We start from the raw sequence: 20,006 nt of genomic DNA on the forward strand, positions 1-20,006 counted from the left end.
TTACAAGTTTATTAATTTTCCTGTTAGCACAAACAATGCTGTATTTTCCTTCAGCAGCCTCACTCTCCCTGCAGGAAAAATAATCTGTGATAAAATCTTATCATAACTTTTCCAAGCAGTGTTTGGACCAGTGGAACCTGAAACAAATCTGGCTTATCATTCTTGCCTCAGAGACGGTGAGGTGTAGGATGTTGCTATGCTGATTTTTATCTTGGGCGTTAAAGGCAAGCAGAAATGTTGCTGGAAAGCAGTTCTGTGCAGTCATCATTTAGGAGTGGCATTTATTTCTGCTGTGGCTGAGCATCACACCTTGAGCAGGCTGGGAAGGGGGGGAGCGTTCTCCACTGCTGTTAATTCAGTGGTAGAGGTCCGGAGCACAGGAAGGGAGGGCTCTGTGCCGTTGTGCTGCGTGTTGCACCAAGGGGATTCCAGGTGATGTCATTTCAGTGTGTGTGATGTTGCCTTGAGCTCATGTCAAAGCAGCAGCTGATATTCAGATTGCTGACCACCTCCTAAAGCCAGTAAGTTGGAGAAGGCTCTGGTTTTACTACAAAACCTATTTTACAGGATAAAAGACTCAACAGCAACTTTCTTCCCAATTGAGTACCTATATTTTTCAGTAATTTAACTCCAGCTGTACGTTCCTCCTGGGTTTTCATGTAATCTCCATCAATAAAGGATTTCGGCTGTTTTCACCACTTTAAGCTTGGTGCATGTAGGTGTTTTGCTTGAGGATTAGCGCATGTGTATGAAACGATGCAAGGCTGGGGCTGGAGAGGAATCTTACCCTGGAAGCCTGACCTTCAGCAGATGGGTTTGTTTGGAAATGTGGGAGCCTCCTTCATGCCATAATCCCATAGCAGCTTGCTATTTTTTTTCCCCAAATCTGTTTGTTTGTATTAACTCTTAAACATCTTTCTGGCTGTCTGCTGTTGCTCTCTCTGGTCCCTGGGTCCTCTTGGATCCACTGGTCCCTCACTACAGCTGTGCCTTGCTGCAGGAGAGCATGGAGAGCATCCTTGCTCAGGACCTTAGGCAAGGTTTGGGTTTTGTCCCTCTGGATTGCCCTCAGAACAGCTTTGTGTGTGTGTCTCCCCCCAGCCTTCAGAATCAGCTTGTCCCTACTCTGTCTTCGGCCAGACCCCTTCCCTGGGCATCACCGTAAATCCCTGCCACATGCTTCTCACTTCCCAACCACATAAAATTGCAGGAAAATAGAGTAAAAAATGCTGCACTGATTTCTCGTAACTTCACTCTGCAGGAACCAATTTGGAGGCATTTGAGTGCTCCATCCGAGTATGAGCGCTGTAGGGTCTCGAGCAGTACATTTCCTTTTAAATACTGTAATTGAAGCCTTGAAATTCCTTTAAGCACTTTATTTTAGGAAATAGCTGGGGTTTTGGAATGCGGTCCTATGAAGTCATATAAAGTTATTGCAGCACTTTGCAGTTTTAGGGGACTTCTAGCCTCCCGAATTGGAGCTCTGCTATCGGTATGCACGAGGGCTCTTCCCACACGCAGCAGCAATCGCACTGCCAACCTGCAGCACTTAAATCACGCCGGGCGCGTTAGCTCTCAGTTAGAGCGCTGCAAAATGAGAATGCAGGGTTTTATCGCCCTTCATGAATAGGGCTATGAACCTGTCACTTGTGAGGTTTTACAAAACATCCCCATAAGAAGGGAAGTTGTGCTGGTGGCGTTTTATGCCAGTGGGTATTGTTATTGAACTCAGCTGCTGGTGCCTCATGGAAAACCCTCACAGTGCTCTGCGTAGAACTGAATGTCACCGATACCACTGGCATCCTTCCCTTTTCATCTCCATCTCTTGCTACCCATGTAAGAGCACAGGAAAACAGGGTGTGAGGAGCTGGGTGCGTGTTCTCCTTAGCCTGCCTGGAAGTCACCGCTTTGTGGTTGCTTTATGGGTATTACCTTTTAAATTTTATTTTCTTTTTTTTTTTCTGATGGGAAACTTGCTAAGATTTTCCCCTGTCTTGGCACCCCATATCAGCCCTGTGGGATAGATTAGGGCTGATCTCAATGCCAAGGAACATCTTCCAGTGTTTGGGTAAAAACAAAGCAAATCCTTTGTATTCTGCTGTCGCTTCCTCTTGCAATAGAATCATAGACTTATTCAGGTTGGGAAAGACCACTAAGGTCATTGAATCTGACCCAGTTCCACCATGCCCATGTAGTCATGTCCCTCAGTGCCACATCTGTATTTCTTCTACACCTCTGGGGATGCTGACTCTAGCAGTGCCCTGGGCAGGTATTAGTAAATTGAAAAACAAAACCAAAAAACACCAGCAAACCCACAACTTTGGAACCAAGACTACTGGTAGGAAACAAATATGTCAGGTGCATCAGTTGCATCCTTTGGTTCAGCTTCATGAGGAACAGAGCAGCAAATAAATGGGGTGAAGAGCTGTGTTCATGTGTGAGCTTGCTGCCAGAGGCATATCTGTATCTAGAGGAATTTTTTGTACAGGAGGGGGAAGCCAAAAATCAAATTGGTTGGAAGAAGAATCAGCAGCTAAAATATATGCTTTTAATAAAGGAAGAAAACAAAGATACCCTCTCAACTCAGAGGATTGTTTCAATCTTTCTGTTTTGCAACGCCTTTGGGTCTCTAATGACTTTGTGAGCCTGTGTGCAGCCATAAATCTGTCTCCTCAATGGACTGTGCGGGCAGGCTTGGTTTTCCTGCTGTGCCGTAGCTCTTGGCATACATGATGCTGTTATCCCATCCTCATAGTAATGCTTAGGATAGCTTTTTGGTTCAGAGCATGACAGTTTAGGGCAGATTCCTCCACCACCCTTGCTTACAGCGTGTGGATTTGGTTCACAGCCCATCCTTTCTGTACGTAAATAATTAGTGTGATTGGATGTTGCAGTCTTAGTCCAGGGCATATGCTCTGTGTCTGAGTGGCTGGCTGTAGGCCTGGAATCTGAGAGTGCCAAATTTATAACCCAGTTTGCACATCCTCTTAGTGTCCGTATTTGACTAATTTTAGGTGATGAGATGTATGTATTTTTATTGATGGAAATTTCTGGTGGCTGGGCTACCGTGGAGGAGGAGGTCAGGACTGAATTACACTTGACATCCTAAAAAGTAGCCAGGATCATTGTGTTTCTGTAGTATTTATTTCATGGTAGTGTTGTTGATTTTAAGTGCTCTTTTTGTTTGAATGAGCATGCCATAGAATGATATGCTGGCATGGCTAGGTTAGAGTTAACTTTCTTCCTACTACCTGCTATGGTGTAGTGTTTTGGCTTTTGGATGAGAGTAGTGCTGATAACACCGATGTTGTGATTGTTGTGGAGTGGTGCGTTATCTCAGCCCGTGAGTTTTACCTCTTCCATCCCTCTGCAGGGGAGCAAGCAAATGCTGAGTGCTGAGCTGCCTGCTGGGTGGAACCGCAACACAAGTTTATGGGATAGCAAGGATTAAAAAATAATTAGGAAATAATGAATCGTTGGGAATATATCAACAGAACAGTGCTGCATAAAAGAAATAGAAATATAATTCAAGCAATATACATGTCTAAATAAAGCGGTGAGCTTTAAACAGCGCTGTTTTGTTCTTACTGGGAAGACATGTTTTGGCAATATGGAAATGAAAAAGTAGAAGCAATTATCTTGCAATTTTATTCACTTTGGCTTTTTTTTTTTTTCTGAAAATTATATACACTACTGAAATACTTGTATTTTGGTGGAGGTGTGTTTTCCAGAGGATACAGTGCTAGCATTCCAACAACGCTTGTAGGATTTGAAGCATTTTTGGTGTTAAAGTTGAAATTCTGCTTACAAGTGTGATAACCCTGTGCAGGATTACCACTGAGTTATAAAACACAAAATACGGTTACCATTGTATCATTAGCATCTTCGCAGGTAGCAACAAGTATTGGACCGTCGTTAAGAAGTGGCCAAATACTTTCATTTGGGGATGTCTGGGTATGGATTAGGATGTGGTCTGAAGCTATACCTCATACCTGACCTTGAGAACAGATTTTGGCTGACGCTGGGGAGGGGGCCAGCAATGAGCAGCATGTTGAGCCTGTACATGCCATCAGTTCTGGGCACAGAAAGATTTCTGAAATGCTGTGGCTAAACCTGGAAATAATCCAGTTGGTGAGCTGCTAGTGGGAATTCTTACTTTGCTACTATGATGGATCTTTTTCTTTCTTTTAAGCTTGACTTCCACAAGATCAATTAATGATATCAGGTTCGAGAAGCGGTTGTTTTACAGAGTCAGTAAATGGTGTCAGTGCTGAATGATTGCATCAGAGACCTTTCAATACTGCTGCAAGCAAACAACGTGGCTTCAAGGCCTGACATTTATTGGCACCAGGGACCCATGGGTAACCTAGTCAACTTTCCACTAGGTGTAAAGAAAACATTGGCAATGTACAAAACCATGCAGGCAGTGTGGGTTGGGTTAACCCACCTTGGGACAGCTTGTGAGCAGAATACTGTAAACTAAAGCGTTTGGTGCAACCTGCCATATAGAATCATAGAATCAGCTAGGTTGGAAAAGACCTACAAGATCATCCAGTCCAACCATCCACCTACCACCAATAACCCCATTAAACCATGTCTCTCAACGCTATATCTAAATGTTTCTTGAACACCTCTAGGGACGGTGACTCCACCACCTCCCTGGGCAGCCCATTCCAGCACCTGACCACTCTTTCAGAAAAGTAGTGTTTTCTAATGTCCAGCCTAAATCTCCCCTGGCGCAACTTGAGGCCATTCCCCCTTGTCCTGTCACTAGTTACAAGAGAGAAGAGGCTGACCCCCAGCTCACTACAACCTCCCTTCAGGTAGTTACAGAGAGTGATAAGGTCCCCCTGAGCCTCCTCTTGTCCAGACTGAACAATTCCAGCTCCCTCAGCTGCTCCTCATAAGGCCTGTGCTCCAGACCTCTCACCAGCTTCGTTGCCCTCCTCGCACGGGAGAGGGCCACGCTCCAGGGCCTCAATGTCTTTCTTGCAGTGAGGGGCCCAAAACTGGACACAGTACTTGAGGTGGGGCCTCACCAGGGCTGAGTACAGAGGGACAATGACTTCCCTATTCCTACTGGCAACACTGTTTCTGATACAAGCCAGGATGCCATTGGCCTTCTTGGCCACGTGGGTACACTGCTGGCTCATGCTCAGCCGAGCATCGACCAATACCCCCAGGTCCGTTTCCTCCACACAACCTTCCAGCCACTCTGCCCCAAGCCTGTAGCATTGCCTGGGGTTGTTGTGGCCAAAGTGCAGGACCCGGCACTTGGTCTTGTTGAACCTCATCTCACTGGCTTCAGCCCAGAGATCCAGCCTGTCCAGATCTCTCTGTAGGGCCTCTCTACCCCCAGGCAGATCGACACTTCCTGCCAGCTTGGTGTCGTCTGCGAACTTCCTGAGGGTGCTCTCAATGCCCTCATCCAGGTCATCAATAAAGATATTGAAGAGGACAGGCCCCAGCACTGACCCCTGGGATATGTTTCAAGCAAGAATGGTGTGAGGAGGCAGAGGTGCACAGGCATTGTCATGTTGGTGAGCTGTACATGGGATGGCTTCCTACATGTGCTAGGTGTGTATGGCAGCTTGTACAGGGCCTGTTTTACCCATTGGGAACAAATATTGGTACTAAGTATGTAAGTTTAGGTGATATATAATCCTCAGCAGCTTGTCACTTAAGTGTAGCATGCTGGATGGTGATGTGCTTTGTGATATATATAAAAAAGCTTGAATAGAAGGCATACAGCCCCTGTGCATAGTCTTCAGTTGCTATCAGATCCTCAGGGTGGGAGCCAATTTGCTCCCAAACAGGCATGTGTTTATTTGCTCTGCTTATGCACCAGCGTGATGCTGTGGTATCTTTCATTAAGGGGAAAGGAAAACAGTTGGTTTAACTGCTTGGGGAAAGGGAACAGTGGAGGACAAAGGTCCAAGAGCAGTTGCCAAACTTCTTTCAACCCGATTGGCTGACAGCGTATAGTGTGAATGAAGAAAATTGAGAACGGCAGCAAAGGCTTAACTAATGCAGTCCTATTTGGGGCTGCAAACAAAGACTTTGGCCTCAGTGAACGGAGCCTGACCTTCTGTTTGTGGCTGGAAAACTGAAGAGCTCGTGGGCTTCAGTACAACCCAGAAAATAGCAGGAGAGCAGAACAGAAGCAGATACCCTGGCCAGGTGTTGCTGCTGGAAGGACATCTTGTTGGATAGCAGAGAACAAAATGCTTTGTCTTCACCTGCAGGTGTGGTTTACAGGCAGGCTGAGCAAGATGATTCAGAATTCCTGTGCACAATGCTGTTCACCTGATGCCATGGGCACAGCGGGCTGTTAAATAACCCTGGCCTCGTGAGCCCAGAGGTTGTCTGTGAGCCATTGCTGAAATGTGCCTCCAGCTCTGTCTCTCAAGGGCACGTTTTCCCATCAGTTCTTCATACCAAGAGCTCTTGCGTCTTGTCCCATGTTAGCTCTTTGTTTTCTGCTGGGTGCCCAAGGAAAGACTCCAAGGGTCTGAAGCAGCAGTGTGGCTGAGCTGGACCAGCAGAGCCAGGTGGTTGTAGCAAAGTGTGTGAGATTTATGGGTATTTTCCCACCCTTTTCTTACTTAATGCTATGAAAGTCAGAAGACTGGGAACTGTTTTGGAGTATTGCTTTTAAGAGGCTTACTCATATATTGACAAGCAATTGATAGCAGTGAGGTGCAGAAAGCCCGTGCTTTGCTACTCCACTAAAAATGTCAGGGAAGTGGTTTGCTTGCCTGATGACAGTGAGCTGTTGCCGTTGTAGCAGTGGTGTGGCAGCAGCCCGTCAGCATGCTTCTCCATGTCTTCCCATGTCTTTATGCGTGCTGGGGCTGGTGCTCCTGTACCGTTTGGGCAGCTCAGTGGTGTGACCGTGCCTTAACTCTGATGGGCATCTCATCTAACAGAAAGGATGAGCAGGGAGTGATCTCCCTGCATGTGGCAAGGGAGCAGCTACAAGTAAGCAGAACTTATAAATAGATTAGAAGACATCCTGGCTGGAAGCAAGTAATGCGAGTCCATCTGCGTAGCGATGCCACAGTATGTTGAGGTAACATGAGCCTTCTTCCCTTTCTGGCTCCTTGCTTACGTGGGCTTTCTGCTGTGCCATGCTCCAGCTTCCTGAGCCTTGCAGGTGTCTCCAGCAGCTCAGGGATGCCCTGCAAAATGGGCAAGGTGAAAAATGTGAGTTTTGCCAGAGAACTGGCTAGCTGTCAGACAAAAGGCCATTGCAGGTGGCCACGCCCATGGCTATGCAGTGGGGATATTCCTGCAGAGGACACCAATGGGGCATTGCTCCCCTGTGCCTCAGCAGTTTGGTTTCAGAGTGGTTTTGTTTTGTTTTTTTTTTTTTCCAAAGAAAACTGACATTCTTTGGTGGGGAAGTGTACAGTTTTTACTCCAGAATGTTTTCCTTTTAAAATCAAAACAAAAGTGAAATAAAATCTGTTTTGATAGGAGAGAGGAGAAAATGTTGGCCAACTGCATGCTTTGTGATTTAACTTATGGTAGGGAACAAACAGTGGATACTGGGTGCCTGCACAATGCCCAGGCAATGGGCAGAGAGATGAAACAAGTAGTGCTCTCAGGTCCTCGGTTCAGAATGAGGGAAAAGCAGTGCTGCAGGCTTCTCTAAGCTGTGTCCAAACTCCTTGAGATAAAGAGGCAAGACTTCAAAATGAGCTGTTTGGTGTTTTTTTGTTGTTTTGTTTCTTTTTTGACCAATTTGAAAATTCTTGGCATTTTTTTAAAACAATAAGGGGCAAAATTTTAACTTACTTTCCAGGACATAATTACAAAAAAATTACTCAGCATCTCTTAGTCACCTTAAAAAGATCTTACAATCTGCAGTATCACTGTCTTCAGGGGTAATGTGGGATGTTCTCATTGCATTACATGTTTCCTGGTGGGCCTTGGGAGTGAGATGTTTGTTTAACTGTACCGCGCTTGCTTCATTTACTAACTGCTTGCTTTTTTTTTACCTGTTTGACTGAAGATGTAGGTTTTAAGTAGTTGGTACATACACACGTGCATGTAGGCACTAGCACGCCAATCTGCGTTCTACAGGCTTGCCTTTTTAATGCCTTTTTTTGTTGTTTGAAAAATCATGTAAACATAATAGGGATAATTAGCTTTGACTATGAGCAAATCTGGCAATAAAACACATTAGCTACAGCTTTAAATCAACATCTCAGCCTGCAGTCTTGACTTAGCTCGTAGTCCCGGTAAAATCTAATTAAAACTGAAATGATCATCTAGGCATTTGATTTTAATTGCATGTGAGTGTGTGTGTGTGTATGTTTGGCTTTTTGGCCTGCACAGCTGATTTCCTTGAAGCAGCCGAATTTGCTGAGAGCAGCTTTGAGCCTTACGCTGTAATTGCAGAGAAAAGACAAAAAAACTTAACGGGGATGTGGCTGTTGAGTTCAAAGACGACTAATGACATTTTGAAAAACTGCTCCTGTAGGTAGCATGTCTGCGTTGCATTGCTAGATATCTGGGAATATTAGTTATGTGTTGGCTCAGACCTGCAGAAATTGAGAGTGTATTTCTAAATGCACATTCCTAGATCAATAAAAATATGCCAGAAACATGAGCTGAAATGTATAATAATGGAGCCTCAGACTTCTCCTCCTGAAAGACTGGGTCTGGGTTGACTTCAGCCATGAAAAGCTATTTGCGATGCAGATTAAATCTGTTCACATAGGAAATTGGCGTGGAATTACAAATTCATGTTCGATTCCTGCTCCCGTTTACTCTGCAGTAATTTCACCTTGTAGGTGAGTGCTTGGGATTCAGAAAACCTGGCATAGGTGCCTGCCCACACCCTCTGGATGCCTTTGGAAGGATGACCTTAGGTGCTGGCCTCGTGCAAATGCTCCTCAGGAGGCAGTGGGGCTGTGCTGATTTACTGTGACGGAGAATGTGACCTCGGCTCTCTGGCAGTAAACACCTGGGAATGAATAAAAACAGTACTACTTGTCCCACGTGGTTGTGCAGAATGGAGCCAAATGCTGCTTGTGCAAGCTCCCTGTGATGGGACAGGCATCAGGTTTAAGTGAGGTTAATGTCCATGTGCGTTACTCCTGTTTCATTTCCCAGTGCCATCCAAAATAAGCAAAAGGAGCATGGTAGTTTCCATCTTTGGAAAAATGAAAGATGCAGCATTTGATGTGCAGTACCTACAACTGAGTGAGTGCCTCTCAACTCTCAAGTGGATGAAGTCACCACAAATGTTTTTGTTCTTTTAATTTTTTAAAATTCACATGTGTTTCAGGAAAAACCCATGGTGTAGAGTTATGTATGGGGTGCCCAGCTGGGAGCGCTTGGCACCCTGCTGGACATGATTTTGCATTCAGAACTGCTGCTTTGTCTGCCTCATGCTCGTTAGGCAATGCTAATCCCTGTCTCCTTACTGCCTGGCTGAGTGACCTTGTTGAGTTGTAATGTAATTTCACAAATTTAATAGATGCTGGTAGCATGTTCCACTTCCATGCTAAGCGTGGGTGGGGTGTCCAGCCTCACTGAGCTTCAAACAAAAGCATCCAGCTATAAGACCACTGGTGGGTATGAGACCAGAGCATCAACTGAATTGGCCAAGAAAATGGGGTTGAACTGATGCTCCAAGATGAGGAGTCAGCCTTGGAACGTGGGTATCCTTTCCCTTGTCCTGTTGGAGCAAGGAGTTAATCCCATCATAAGGGCGTGAAATAAGGTTGCGTTTGTTTTCTTTGTCGTAGGTCTCAGTCATGGTGTTGGCCACTGGTGTTGCATAGTAGACATTTTAAGAAAAGCATTTCTGGGCATGGAAAGTGTTAAAATTTAGAGTTGATTCACTAGAGCAAAGCATTTGGAGCATATCAGCTGATGGGGTACAGTGTTCCCCAAAGAAATGGTAACTCATTGCCTAAAGCCAGTGCTGATGATTAATGCCTGGAGATCCCAGTGGTGTTGGAAGCAATATAGTTAAGTAAAAGGCAATGGGTTGGTTAAAAGGTCTTAAATCAGACTAATGTTAGCAAATGTCACTTGAAAGAGAGGGATTTTAGAGGGGAAAAAAAGAATAAGAAAAAGAGTAATTTAAGAATAAATTCAAAGGAGGAAAAGTAGACATGGCTACAAACTAATAAAATCTCTGCAAATGAGAAAATGAACCTTCTCAGATTGAAGTTTAATCACAGAATGGATTTTATTGTAACGAGGAGAATTATAATTACCACTTGACCAAGGAGAGTTTCTTTGCTTCAGCTGGTGTATGGCTGCTGCAGCCCAGTACTGAACTTGAGGGGATGATGCTGGGGAGGTAAGCGAGGCCAAGGTGGTTGCCCTACCTCGAATTAACATGGACCCTGCCGAAAATGGAACCAGGCTCATTTAGAGAGGTGTTTGGGAATGTTTTGTGTGTGAATACGATGACAGCATCACACAAGGGCATCTTCCCCAGCAGTACAACACCACTTGGAGATGGTCCTTGTTGGATTTTCATAGGGCTCCTCAACCCAGCCTCCTATGGGTAGGTTTGGCCTGGGAAGACTTTGAAGACGGCTGTTGGAAGCTGTTGAGCTTGTGCCACAGCTTTAGTTATCCTTCTGGCTCATCTAAGGCCAGAAAGGTCAAATAAAAGTTGGAAAAAACGCAGTTACTAATATGTCAGTGGCCAATGAAAGAACACCACTGCACATGTCATATTTCCTTTTGAAAATTAGTTGGTATGGGTATTTTAGTTCCAAGGATGAATCAGAGGAAGAACAACAATAAAAATCCTAGCCATCGTTTGTAGCTGAGAATTACAAATCCTTTCAGGAGCTGGCTGACCGTGTGGTTGGACTTCTAGCTTTATTTAGAAACAATTACAGCCTCCTCAGATCTCAAAATATGTCTGTAGCTTCCCTTTCGTAAGTAAATATTTTCTCAGCTATTCCCCTGCTGAATCGGTTGTTGTTTGCTTCCTTATTTTTTCTTATAGATGCAATTCAAGCTGGGTTTGTTTGATTCATGTGTTCTGTTTCTTTTCTGTATTTATGGTATTGAGCTCCTGGATTCTCTACTGACTTCATTAGAGTATTTTGGAAAATGAGTATGTTCAGTGTTATTTTTTTTCTAGCTTCCCTACTGAAAAAAAAAATGAAAAAGGTACAGTAGAACAAAGCTGAAGTGTGCTGTAAGTGGAAGTGGTGGAAAAGAAGGAAATGGTCACTGCATACAGTAGTATGCAGAGTGATGCCAGCAACAGTGATCAAGTTCCCATTTTAGTATTCTATCCACTGATAGTTCTTCTAGTTTTAATTAAGATTAGCATAATATTTGAAATATTTACTACATTTAAAATTGCTGCTTGAGTGCTTGGTGGCAAAACTTGTGTTCTGCCTCCTTAAATTGGTTTCTTAATAGTCATTTTACCTCCGCTTTGCTCCCTCTGAATTTTAGATATGTTGTTCACTTCATCTTGAATGCTCTTGTGGCTGCAGGCATCAGAAGGAGGAGATGCCTTGAAAATATGTCTTTGTGTCAGCACTGGAAGAGTTAATAAGATGGGGGTTTAAAAAAGAAAAGAGGGAAAAAGCCTCTATATTTGGCAAGAATACGCTGTGTAGACTCAGCCTATGCTACACCTCCAGCTTTTTGTGACAGTGGAGCATGTGGCTCGTGGGAATTAAGCAAATAATTGTGCAAACACTGGAGAGAGTCACTGAAATTATTCAGCAGTCATTTTTTGCTACTTTAAGATTAATTTGTAAATTTGCTCTTGACAATCATTTGTAGAATAACCACAACCCTGGAATATTTCAGGTCACAGCAAGATAGTAGTTTAAACATGTTGAGCCTTGTAAAATGAGAAGTCAATCAGAACAGAAATATGATTTCTCTGGTATTTTATATTATTTTGAAAAGGACGGATCAAGAGAATTACAAAATTGAAGCAAGTCTCTGGCTTCTTCCACGTGTCTAGTACTATTGTATTCAATAAGGTGTAATTCTAGGAACTCTCTGAGAGCATAAATACTTCATTTTTTATATTTGGAAATACTGTCTTTTTTTAATTATCTCAACTATTAAACAAAGAGTGATGAAACGTGCTTTTATACTGTGTATTTTTACAGCAAAGTATTTAAACTGTCCAGTTGAATAGTTTCATGGTGCATTAAGTTCAGTAAGATCTCTTTGTATGCATCATTTTTAGTGCTTTCTAGGTCTTTGACCATAAGCTTTTTAATTACCGTTGGAAGAAACGTAAGATGAAATTTAATAAATACCTTTTTGGTCATTTGGCTTCATCTGATTTAGTGTTTTTCAAATCACGTAGTTGGTGCCAGTTGTCTTTTATATGGAAATCGTCATATTGCCTTTGGGATAACATTGTCCATCATTCACCAAAAGACATCAAAAGCAGCTGCCATGTGAAGAGAATAAGTTTTATTAGGGTAGAAAGTTTAATCTCTGGGAGCAGAAGAGCTGCGGTAATTTCAGCACTCATCGTGAGCCATTAAATCAAGATGGGAATGATCTTCCATTGGGCATTCCTTGTGGTGCCAGGATATTAGAGCTGATGTGTGGGCTGGTCTGGGGAATGGGCACTCCAATAGCACAGGGAGCCCAGGGTTGGGGCTGTCTCATCCTCCATTCCCACACAGGGGATTACTTTTATTATCTCATGATGTTTTTTGACATTTAGATGCTTTTTCATCTACACTCCTGTTTTGACCAGACACAGCAGTCCTGAAATTATGGATGCTTTCTAACGAAGTTTTTGTCAAACTCAGTGTGGCTGGATTTTCAGTACTCAGCATTTTCAACAAAGGGGGAAAAAAAAGAGTTGATGAAAAAGACTCCAGAGTCGGTGTAGTTTAAAGCTACAGGCTGAATTTTGGTAGCTCTGGGATGCTTTCCTTGGAGGTGTTCTTCAGGTTAGACGTCCACATAAATAATTGAGTTACGTCTTTGGTGCTACCTCTCCGGCAACCTTTATAAATACAAGTAGTTTGCCCATAAATTCGAGAAAGGGAAGGAAAAAAAATAAAGCTGAGCATAAGCTTCTGTGGATTGTCCTGCTTGAAGATGCATGCAGATGGCTTCCCTGTTGTCTAATTGTGTTTTTAATTGGATGATAGCAAAGGGGTTCTCATTTGAACACTGTGTTTACTAATTGCTGAGTATTGTGTCTGAGCTGATTAAGAAATGAAATCTGAAAGAGCCAGATCCTCCCCAGGCTGAAATTGCTGCTGGTGGGTGCTGAATCTCTGCTTCTAGTAGGGTATTAAAAGTGGAGGTGAGCTGCTGTGCCTGGAAAAATGAAATTAAAACTAGGATCTTCTCATTGCTTTGCATTTTCTTTGGGATCTGCAGGTGCTCTGAAAGCATTTTGTCCAACTTGCTAGCTGCAAGAGGCAAGATTTACATTTATTTTAGCCCTTTTTCTGTTCTGGGGCTTAAACCACTCTTTTGAGGACTATAGGTGCTGCTCCACTGCTGTCCCCTTCTTATCAAATTTGTGTTCGGGAGGAACTTATGGTTGGGTTGTTGGCTTTAATGAACATAAAACAAAAGAAACAAAAAATGGAAAATGTGAAACTTGGAGTCTTGAGCTTGGAAGCCATCATCTGAAATACAGGAAGGGAAAACTGAACCCTGGTTGTGGCTATGGGACAAGGGCAGGTTATTCAGCACAGTCATTTCAGACTTCAGAGCTCCCCTTTCTCATGGCTGTAAGGTCCATGGGCTCTGTGTCCCAGGAACTTTAAATCTCCACTGCTGTCCTTTTGCTGCTTTGCCCCAATTTCTTCCAGTGTCCTCTTCTGGACATCCCATATCATTGCTGTGTCATCATTTCAGTGCTTATTTCAGAGCAACAGTTAAAAAAAAAAAAAAAAGTATGTTGAAAAATGTTGGAAATTTAGGTATTTGTTGTTGTTTTTTTGTGTTTTTTTCTTCCTCCCCTCCCATTATTCTGTTTAAGAGACCCTTTCATAATGTTTCATTTTAACTCCTCCTTAATGTTTATTGTTGTGACTGTCTTTACCAATAGGAATGTCCAGGTCTTTCTGCTATCCCACTTCAGCTCCTGGCTTAGAAATGCCTCTGGGTAATTAATGCAGTTGTTGGTTATGAACTTGCTGAACAGATGCTGCTTTATTCCCTTTCTGTGCTGGTTGTTATTTTAGTTCTTATTCAAGTAAGTGGAATATTCCCCATTTTCTTTTATTATAAGGTAAACAAAATTGCCCTGATCTATCTTCTCCAATTTCAGTTACAATTGTCCTTTGAAACTGGAATCTATTTTTAGCTGAAAATCCTTCAAGAAAGTAAGTCTAAAAAAGCCAGAAAACGCTTCAGTCGGAAAGTGATATGTTCAAATAAACCTTACAGAGATAGTGCTCACCCAGCAGATGAAAATATTAAGTCTGGGGATTGTTAGGCGGAAGAATCTTTCTGAATCTCTTTTCTTTCTATCTGTAAGGTAACCTGATTATCACAGTAATCTCTTTTGCTCTGTCAGTTTGAAAAGATAGTATCATCTGTCATTCTGTAGGAAAAACCTAAAACCCTCAAATAATTGTAGGCAAACATGAGCATTCCTTATTTGAGCTTTGGTTTAAAAATGAGAGCAATACTTATACAGCCAGAAGCATATTCTGTATTTTATACTTGTGTATAAAAATAAATATAAAATATAAATATATAAACATATGTAATGGAAGAAGGCACTGCATTTTTTTGAGCAAATACATTGGCACAAGGTTTATGCTGTGCGCAGTTTCTGAAGATGATATCTGGGCTGTTGGGCCATTACCTTTTAAATACTTTATCTTCTTAGCACGCATCTTCTGCTGGGGGACACTGGCACAGTCTGAGCGTGCCCAAGCATGTATATGCCAACACGTACATTTGTCTTCCAGAAGTGGACCTTGAATGTGCATAGGACTGAACCATTGGAGAGCACCTAGAGGTGTGAAATATTTTGAGGTGATGGATGCCCTGTCCTGGAAATGCCCAAGGTCAGGCTGGATGGGGCTCTGAGCACCTGATGGAGCTGTAGATGTGTCCCTGTTCACAGCAGGGGAGTTGGGTTAGATGACTTTCAATGGTCCCTTCCAACTCAAACCATTCTATGACTTTACTCCACCACCTAAGATGCCTATGATACTAAATGTAAGGAACTCTGTTATCTTTGGTTTGGTAGCCTGTCCTGAGACAGCCACCAGGAAGCCTGTAGTAACCTGTATGGTGAGATAGCTTATTTAGCAGAGAATACATTTTCTGTCCGCTAAGTTCAGGATACCTGATGGACTATATTAACTAAGCATTTTGTCAAGGCAACTGAAATCAGCAATGCGGCAGTGCTGAGTGCCTGTCCCATAACCAGAGGTCTTCAGCGTGAAGAATACTGTGTAGAGATGTTTGTCCTCCTTGAGCATCTGGCCAGTGCCAGCTCTCTCCTGTCCTGCCTCTCATGTCCCACTTGCACATATCCCAGAGCATCCTTGGAATACCAGATGCAGCTTTGGGGTCTGGTGAGCATTGAGGACTTTGCTGTTCTGGACAGTCCAAAGGGTGCACAGTATGGGACTGCAGGCCTTTGACCCCCATCAGTAGAGCTGGCACCCTTTTGGCAGCCAGTCATTCTGAGAGAAGGCAGCGTTCAGTTTTGGGACCTTGAGTAGGAAAGTCCATTCTGCACATATAGTAATGCTTCAAACAGAGTAGGGGACATCCTGGCCCTGTTAGATCAGTGGAAGCTGGAGTGCAGCTTCAGGTGTGTGCAGGAGGGTTGGTGTGCCCATGGCTGCTTCTCCTACATCCGGAAGTGACTTCAATGGCCAAGTCTAAACCTGCAAGGAAATTGGTAAACCTCCATGGCAGACCTTTTTAGGTGCTTCCTCTTTTTAAGTAATGCTCGTTCTTACTGTGCAACAGCTCAACAGAGCCGGAGCATAATGGGAGTGATAATAAACATAATTAAGCACAATCTAACTTGCAGGAGGTCAAAAATCAAAGGATACAATTTCCCAAGGGAATGAGATTACAGCTACTTCCATTTCTGCTTGGTAGTGAGTATAGCTGGAGGTCTCTGTAGGCTGCAGATAATAACGTCACAGATTTTGCTGGCAGGTGTTGACCTCTAAAGACAGAAAGAAAGCTCTTACAGCCACCTCTGAGCCTCTTTAGTCTAGGAAATGGCTTTCGGCAATGCTTCAGACAGGCTTTCCCTCTTCGTTCAAGTCTGTGAGCCACCTGGATGGTGTACTTCGGGGATTAGCTAGTGAATGTATATTTTTGTTTGACCTGACTGTGATTTGCACCTTGTTTAGCTGTAGAGTAATTCTGTAGGCTGTTGCAATGGATTAAATAATCTATTGTGATAGCATGCATGACTGGGTGAAGCCATTCTCCAACTTGTAATTGGTGTATGCCATTATATGTGTTTTCTTAAGGAATCCTTCCTACTGTGGTGACTGGTTTGCGCTCCAGTTCTTACCCCAGATCCATGGCATTTGGGAATTGATTCTCCTAAATAACTAAAACTGGAACTCAGTAGATTGTTATAAATTTAATCAATGAATAGCTGTTTCTCATTCCTGTGTAATGTAGTGGGTGTGATTTGCTTATTTTCTGTTCTTGATTTGTTTAAATAAATAATAATAAAAAAGAGGTGTGTTTTCCAAGATCACGACACTTCTGCCAAATATTTGCAATGCATTTCGTAATGAATTACAGATGGATCAAATTTGATTTAATTCAAAGAATATCCTGCTGTGTCGCACTCCTCTGATTTTCTCCCTAATTTCTGAGGCCTGGTGGGTTGCTAAGGTAGGCAGCACGCAAGGTGGGGAGGAGTTGCTTTTCGATTCAGTGGCTGCAGCTTGAATTCCTTCATGAAGAGCGGTCTCTCTTGTTTTAAGCTGTCAAAACAGCATTTGACTGAGCCTGCAGTTAGCACAGGCGCTGCACAATGTGGGAAGTAGCTCTGGGACTTGCATTAGAGCTGGTTCAGCTGTGTCTTCTCCCAGTTTCTGCACGAGTCCCCAAGCAGTGCTCACCGCAGTTCCTCTCTGGAACGGTTTGGAAACTCCAATTATTGATACTATTTTTGTGATGTTACTCTGGACTCCCTTTTAACAAATCAGACTGATTTACTCATTCCCACAATTAAACCAGAACATGCTTTGCAGAGTTGCAGTCCAGCGTGACGTTTCTGCAGATCATACCGAGTTATCTTAGAAGCTCATTAACTGTCCATCTCATTATTGCTACAAGTGTCTCTAATCCTGTCATCTTGTGTCAACCACTGGATCTGCTCTGCACTCTCAGGAAGTGCAAAGGGAAAGGTAACTTAGAAAAACAAAGCTGCTATCAGTGGGCTTTGAGGTGATGCTTCAGATCGAGGGGAAGGAGCAGTTTGACGTAGTGGGGACCTGCCAGCAAAGTTAGTGTCAGAGGAGCCCTGTGTAGGACTTCCCCCTGAAGGACTCTCAGTGACTTTAAGGAAATTCCTAGTCTAAATAGATTACTCTGCCTGAAATGAGAGTGAGAGATGCTGAATGTTCTTTGTGGGAAGAAACCAAGCTCTTGCACGGAGAGAGTGTTGGGATGGTTAAAAACAACAAAGAAGTAAGAGAAGGAGAAGAAAAGTCAAACTTTATGCAGCCTGAAAACTTTTTATGGTATTTTCTCTGAACAGTTTTTAGAGTGCTTGAAAGATGTGCGTGCAGCCATGAAGCTGCAGACAGGCAGCTTTGAGCTGTGCGGTGGACGCACAAAGAATATTGATTCACCCCAGCTTTCACCAACCTCGGTAGTAAAATTCTTCAGAGTCCAGAATTTCAAATGGACAAAGTGTTCTGGAACATTTCCTGTCACGTATTAATCACAGCACTAGGGTTTCTTTAACAAAAGACTCTTTCCAGCAGCCTTTCTGACTGCAGTAGCAATGGTCTGCCTTCTTTGAGGCCCTTTTCATGTCCCTTCTCTGTTTGGTGCTGTTCATTTGGTTAGCTGGAGGCCTTGGAGGGTGGTTCTTGGCATCTGGCATACTACTGAAACTTTCTGCTGTTAACGTGGTTCTCTCCGTGGTTGTGTCTTGCGGGGATCTCTGTGCCGCATCACAGTCTCCTTGTGTTTCTGTCCTCGCGGATGAAGTCTGGGGAAGAAGGACAGCAAAGTGAGCCTTGCTTTTCAGGCAGCTGGTGAGCAGGGCTGTGGCTGGGTCGGCTTTGCTCTGCAGCAGAATTCTCCATGTCTCTTTGCAGTCGTTGCATTTTCTTAGTGCTGAGCTTTTCTCCTTGGATTTGCCTGCCAGATGTTTCCCATTCAAGCCATATTGGGTCCCATTATCACCTTGAACGTTGACTTGAGGTGGAAATGAATATTGCAATTATATCATTTACTTTAGCATAAATTAGTGTCATTTTCTCTTAAATACCCTGCCATTTTGGATAAGTGCAGTTTATTAAAAAATAATGGTGGTGGTTTAAAAGCATCACTTCTGAGTGCAGGGAGGGAAGGCTTCTTCGTGACTTGAACCAAAGCAAAGTGCTGCTGCTGGGGCTTCTTGCTCCCATGCTCCTGCAGCTGCTGGGGTAGGAGCAGGTATTGGAGGTTAACTGGGGTTAATGGGAGAATTGCGTTGGGGTGTCTTAGCAGGGGGCTGCTCCTGTTGGTCCACTGCAAAACCAGGTGGGAATTTTGATGAGGGGTTGTGTCAACAGTTTATGGGCGTTCGGCCCGGTTCTGTGATAAATGGGGCGGGGGACCCATGGACCCACACCCCGGGAAAGGGAGAAGAGTTTAAAAAAAAAAAAAAAAAAAAAGGGTAGGGAGATGGGCCTGAGAGTAAAAACAGTGGCAACAATCTGAGGAGAAACAAACTAATTTACTAAACAAGATATCGGAATGCAAAACAACACACTATAGTACAATATAATTACAGTTTAAGCTAATAAATCCAATACAGTGAGAGAGAATGTCCAAAAATAAAGGTAGACCTTACTCTAATACTGACGATAGGACGGCTGGGGAGCGAGGTGCTGCCGGGATGAGAGACGGGTGGAAAGAGAACAAGGTCTTGTGATCTGCGAGTTTTTATCTTTCCCTCTGACCGGAAATAGTAACAGAGGAGCAAAGTCCCCTGGGGAACGTAGTAGTCCTTCTCTTCTGAGAACCAGGTACATATACTACATGATGTTATGATGTGGAATACCAATAACCAAAAATCATAAAATCATGACAGGTTGCAATAACGTAGTACCTCCATCTGCCTGCAAATTGTGCTCAAAACAAAAGGGAAAAAAATAACGGTGTCCGGGGTCAAGATTGCTGTCACTTGGTTTTTAAGACGTTTTTGCTTCAGAGTGAAGGAGAGGCAGCTCCTGCATTTCTGAAGAGCCTGAAGCTGCCAGGGTTGGGCAGTGCTGTCCTCAGTAGAGAATTAGATTTAAGGAGAGCTCTGGTCCAAAGTTTGATGAAGGCGTTTTGGTGGAAAAACTGCAGTAAGCAAACAGAGGGCACAGGGTTGCAACGTGCGGGTGGAGAGTCACTGTTTCTGGGAGCCTGGTGCAAGTATGCAAGAGTTAAATCCAACCATATAACATCCTTAAGAAGCGCTAGATGTTTTCTTTAGGAATCACGAAGCATGTAACATCCTTATGTTCTCCAAAGGGTTTATCTGGCAGCTCACTGTGAAATGACTGAAGGAGGAATAACCAAAATAATGGCAGAGGGGGGGAAGGCAGCAGCCACCAAATTGCTCTCAACTTTGTAGCGTAGTACCCTGGTACCTGTGGCTCTTTTCCCTTTCCCTGGCCGGTGACCAAGGCTTAATGCCCCTGAGGACAACAGCATGTGGTCAAACTGGGACTGGGACTCAGTAATTTTGCCTCAGGCTTCCAGTTGCTGCTGGATTTCAGTATGTCTGAGGGTGCGCCAGTCCTTGTAATCCAAGTGTTTGCTCATTCTCCTGCATTTAGCCATGTTTTAGGCTGAGAAGCATC

The 20,006-nt window shown here is 43.6% G+C and overlaps 1 protein-coding gene and 1 long non-coding RNA gene across 4 annotated transcripts in view; both read left to right on the forward strand.

The window, feature by feature from the left end:
- The window catches only part of ERBB4 (erb-b2 receptor tyrosine kinase 4), a 538,439-nt gene that overhangs the window by 31,764 nt on the left and 486,669 nt on the right, over positions 1-20,006 (forward strand). The window lies entirely within an intron of this gene.
- Positions 1-20,006, forward strand: part of LOC110399650 — a 68,719-nt gene that overhangs the window by 630 nt on the left and 48,083 nt on the right. The gene's annotated exons all lie outside the window — the stretch shown is intronic.

This window comes from Numida meleagris, chromosome 5 (assembly GCF_002078875.1).
Source record: "Numida meleagris isolate 19003 breed g44 Domestic line chromosome 5, NumMel1.0, whole genome shotgun sequence".
Taxonomy (NCBI): Eukaryota; Metazoa; Chordata; class Aves; order Galliformes; family Numididae; genus Numida; species Numida meleagris.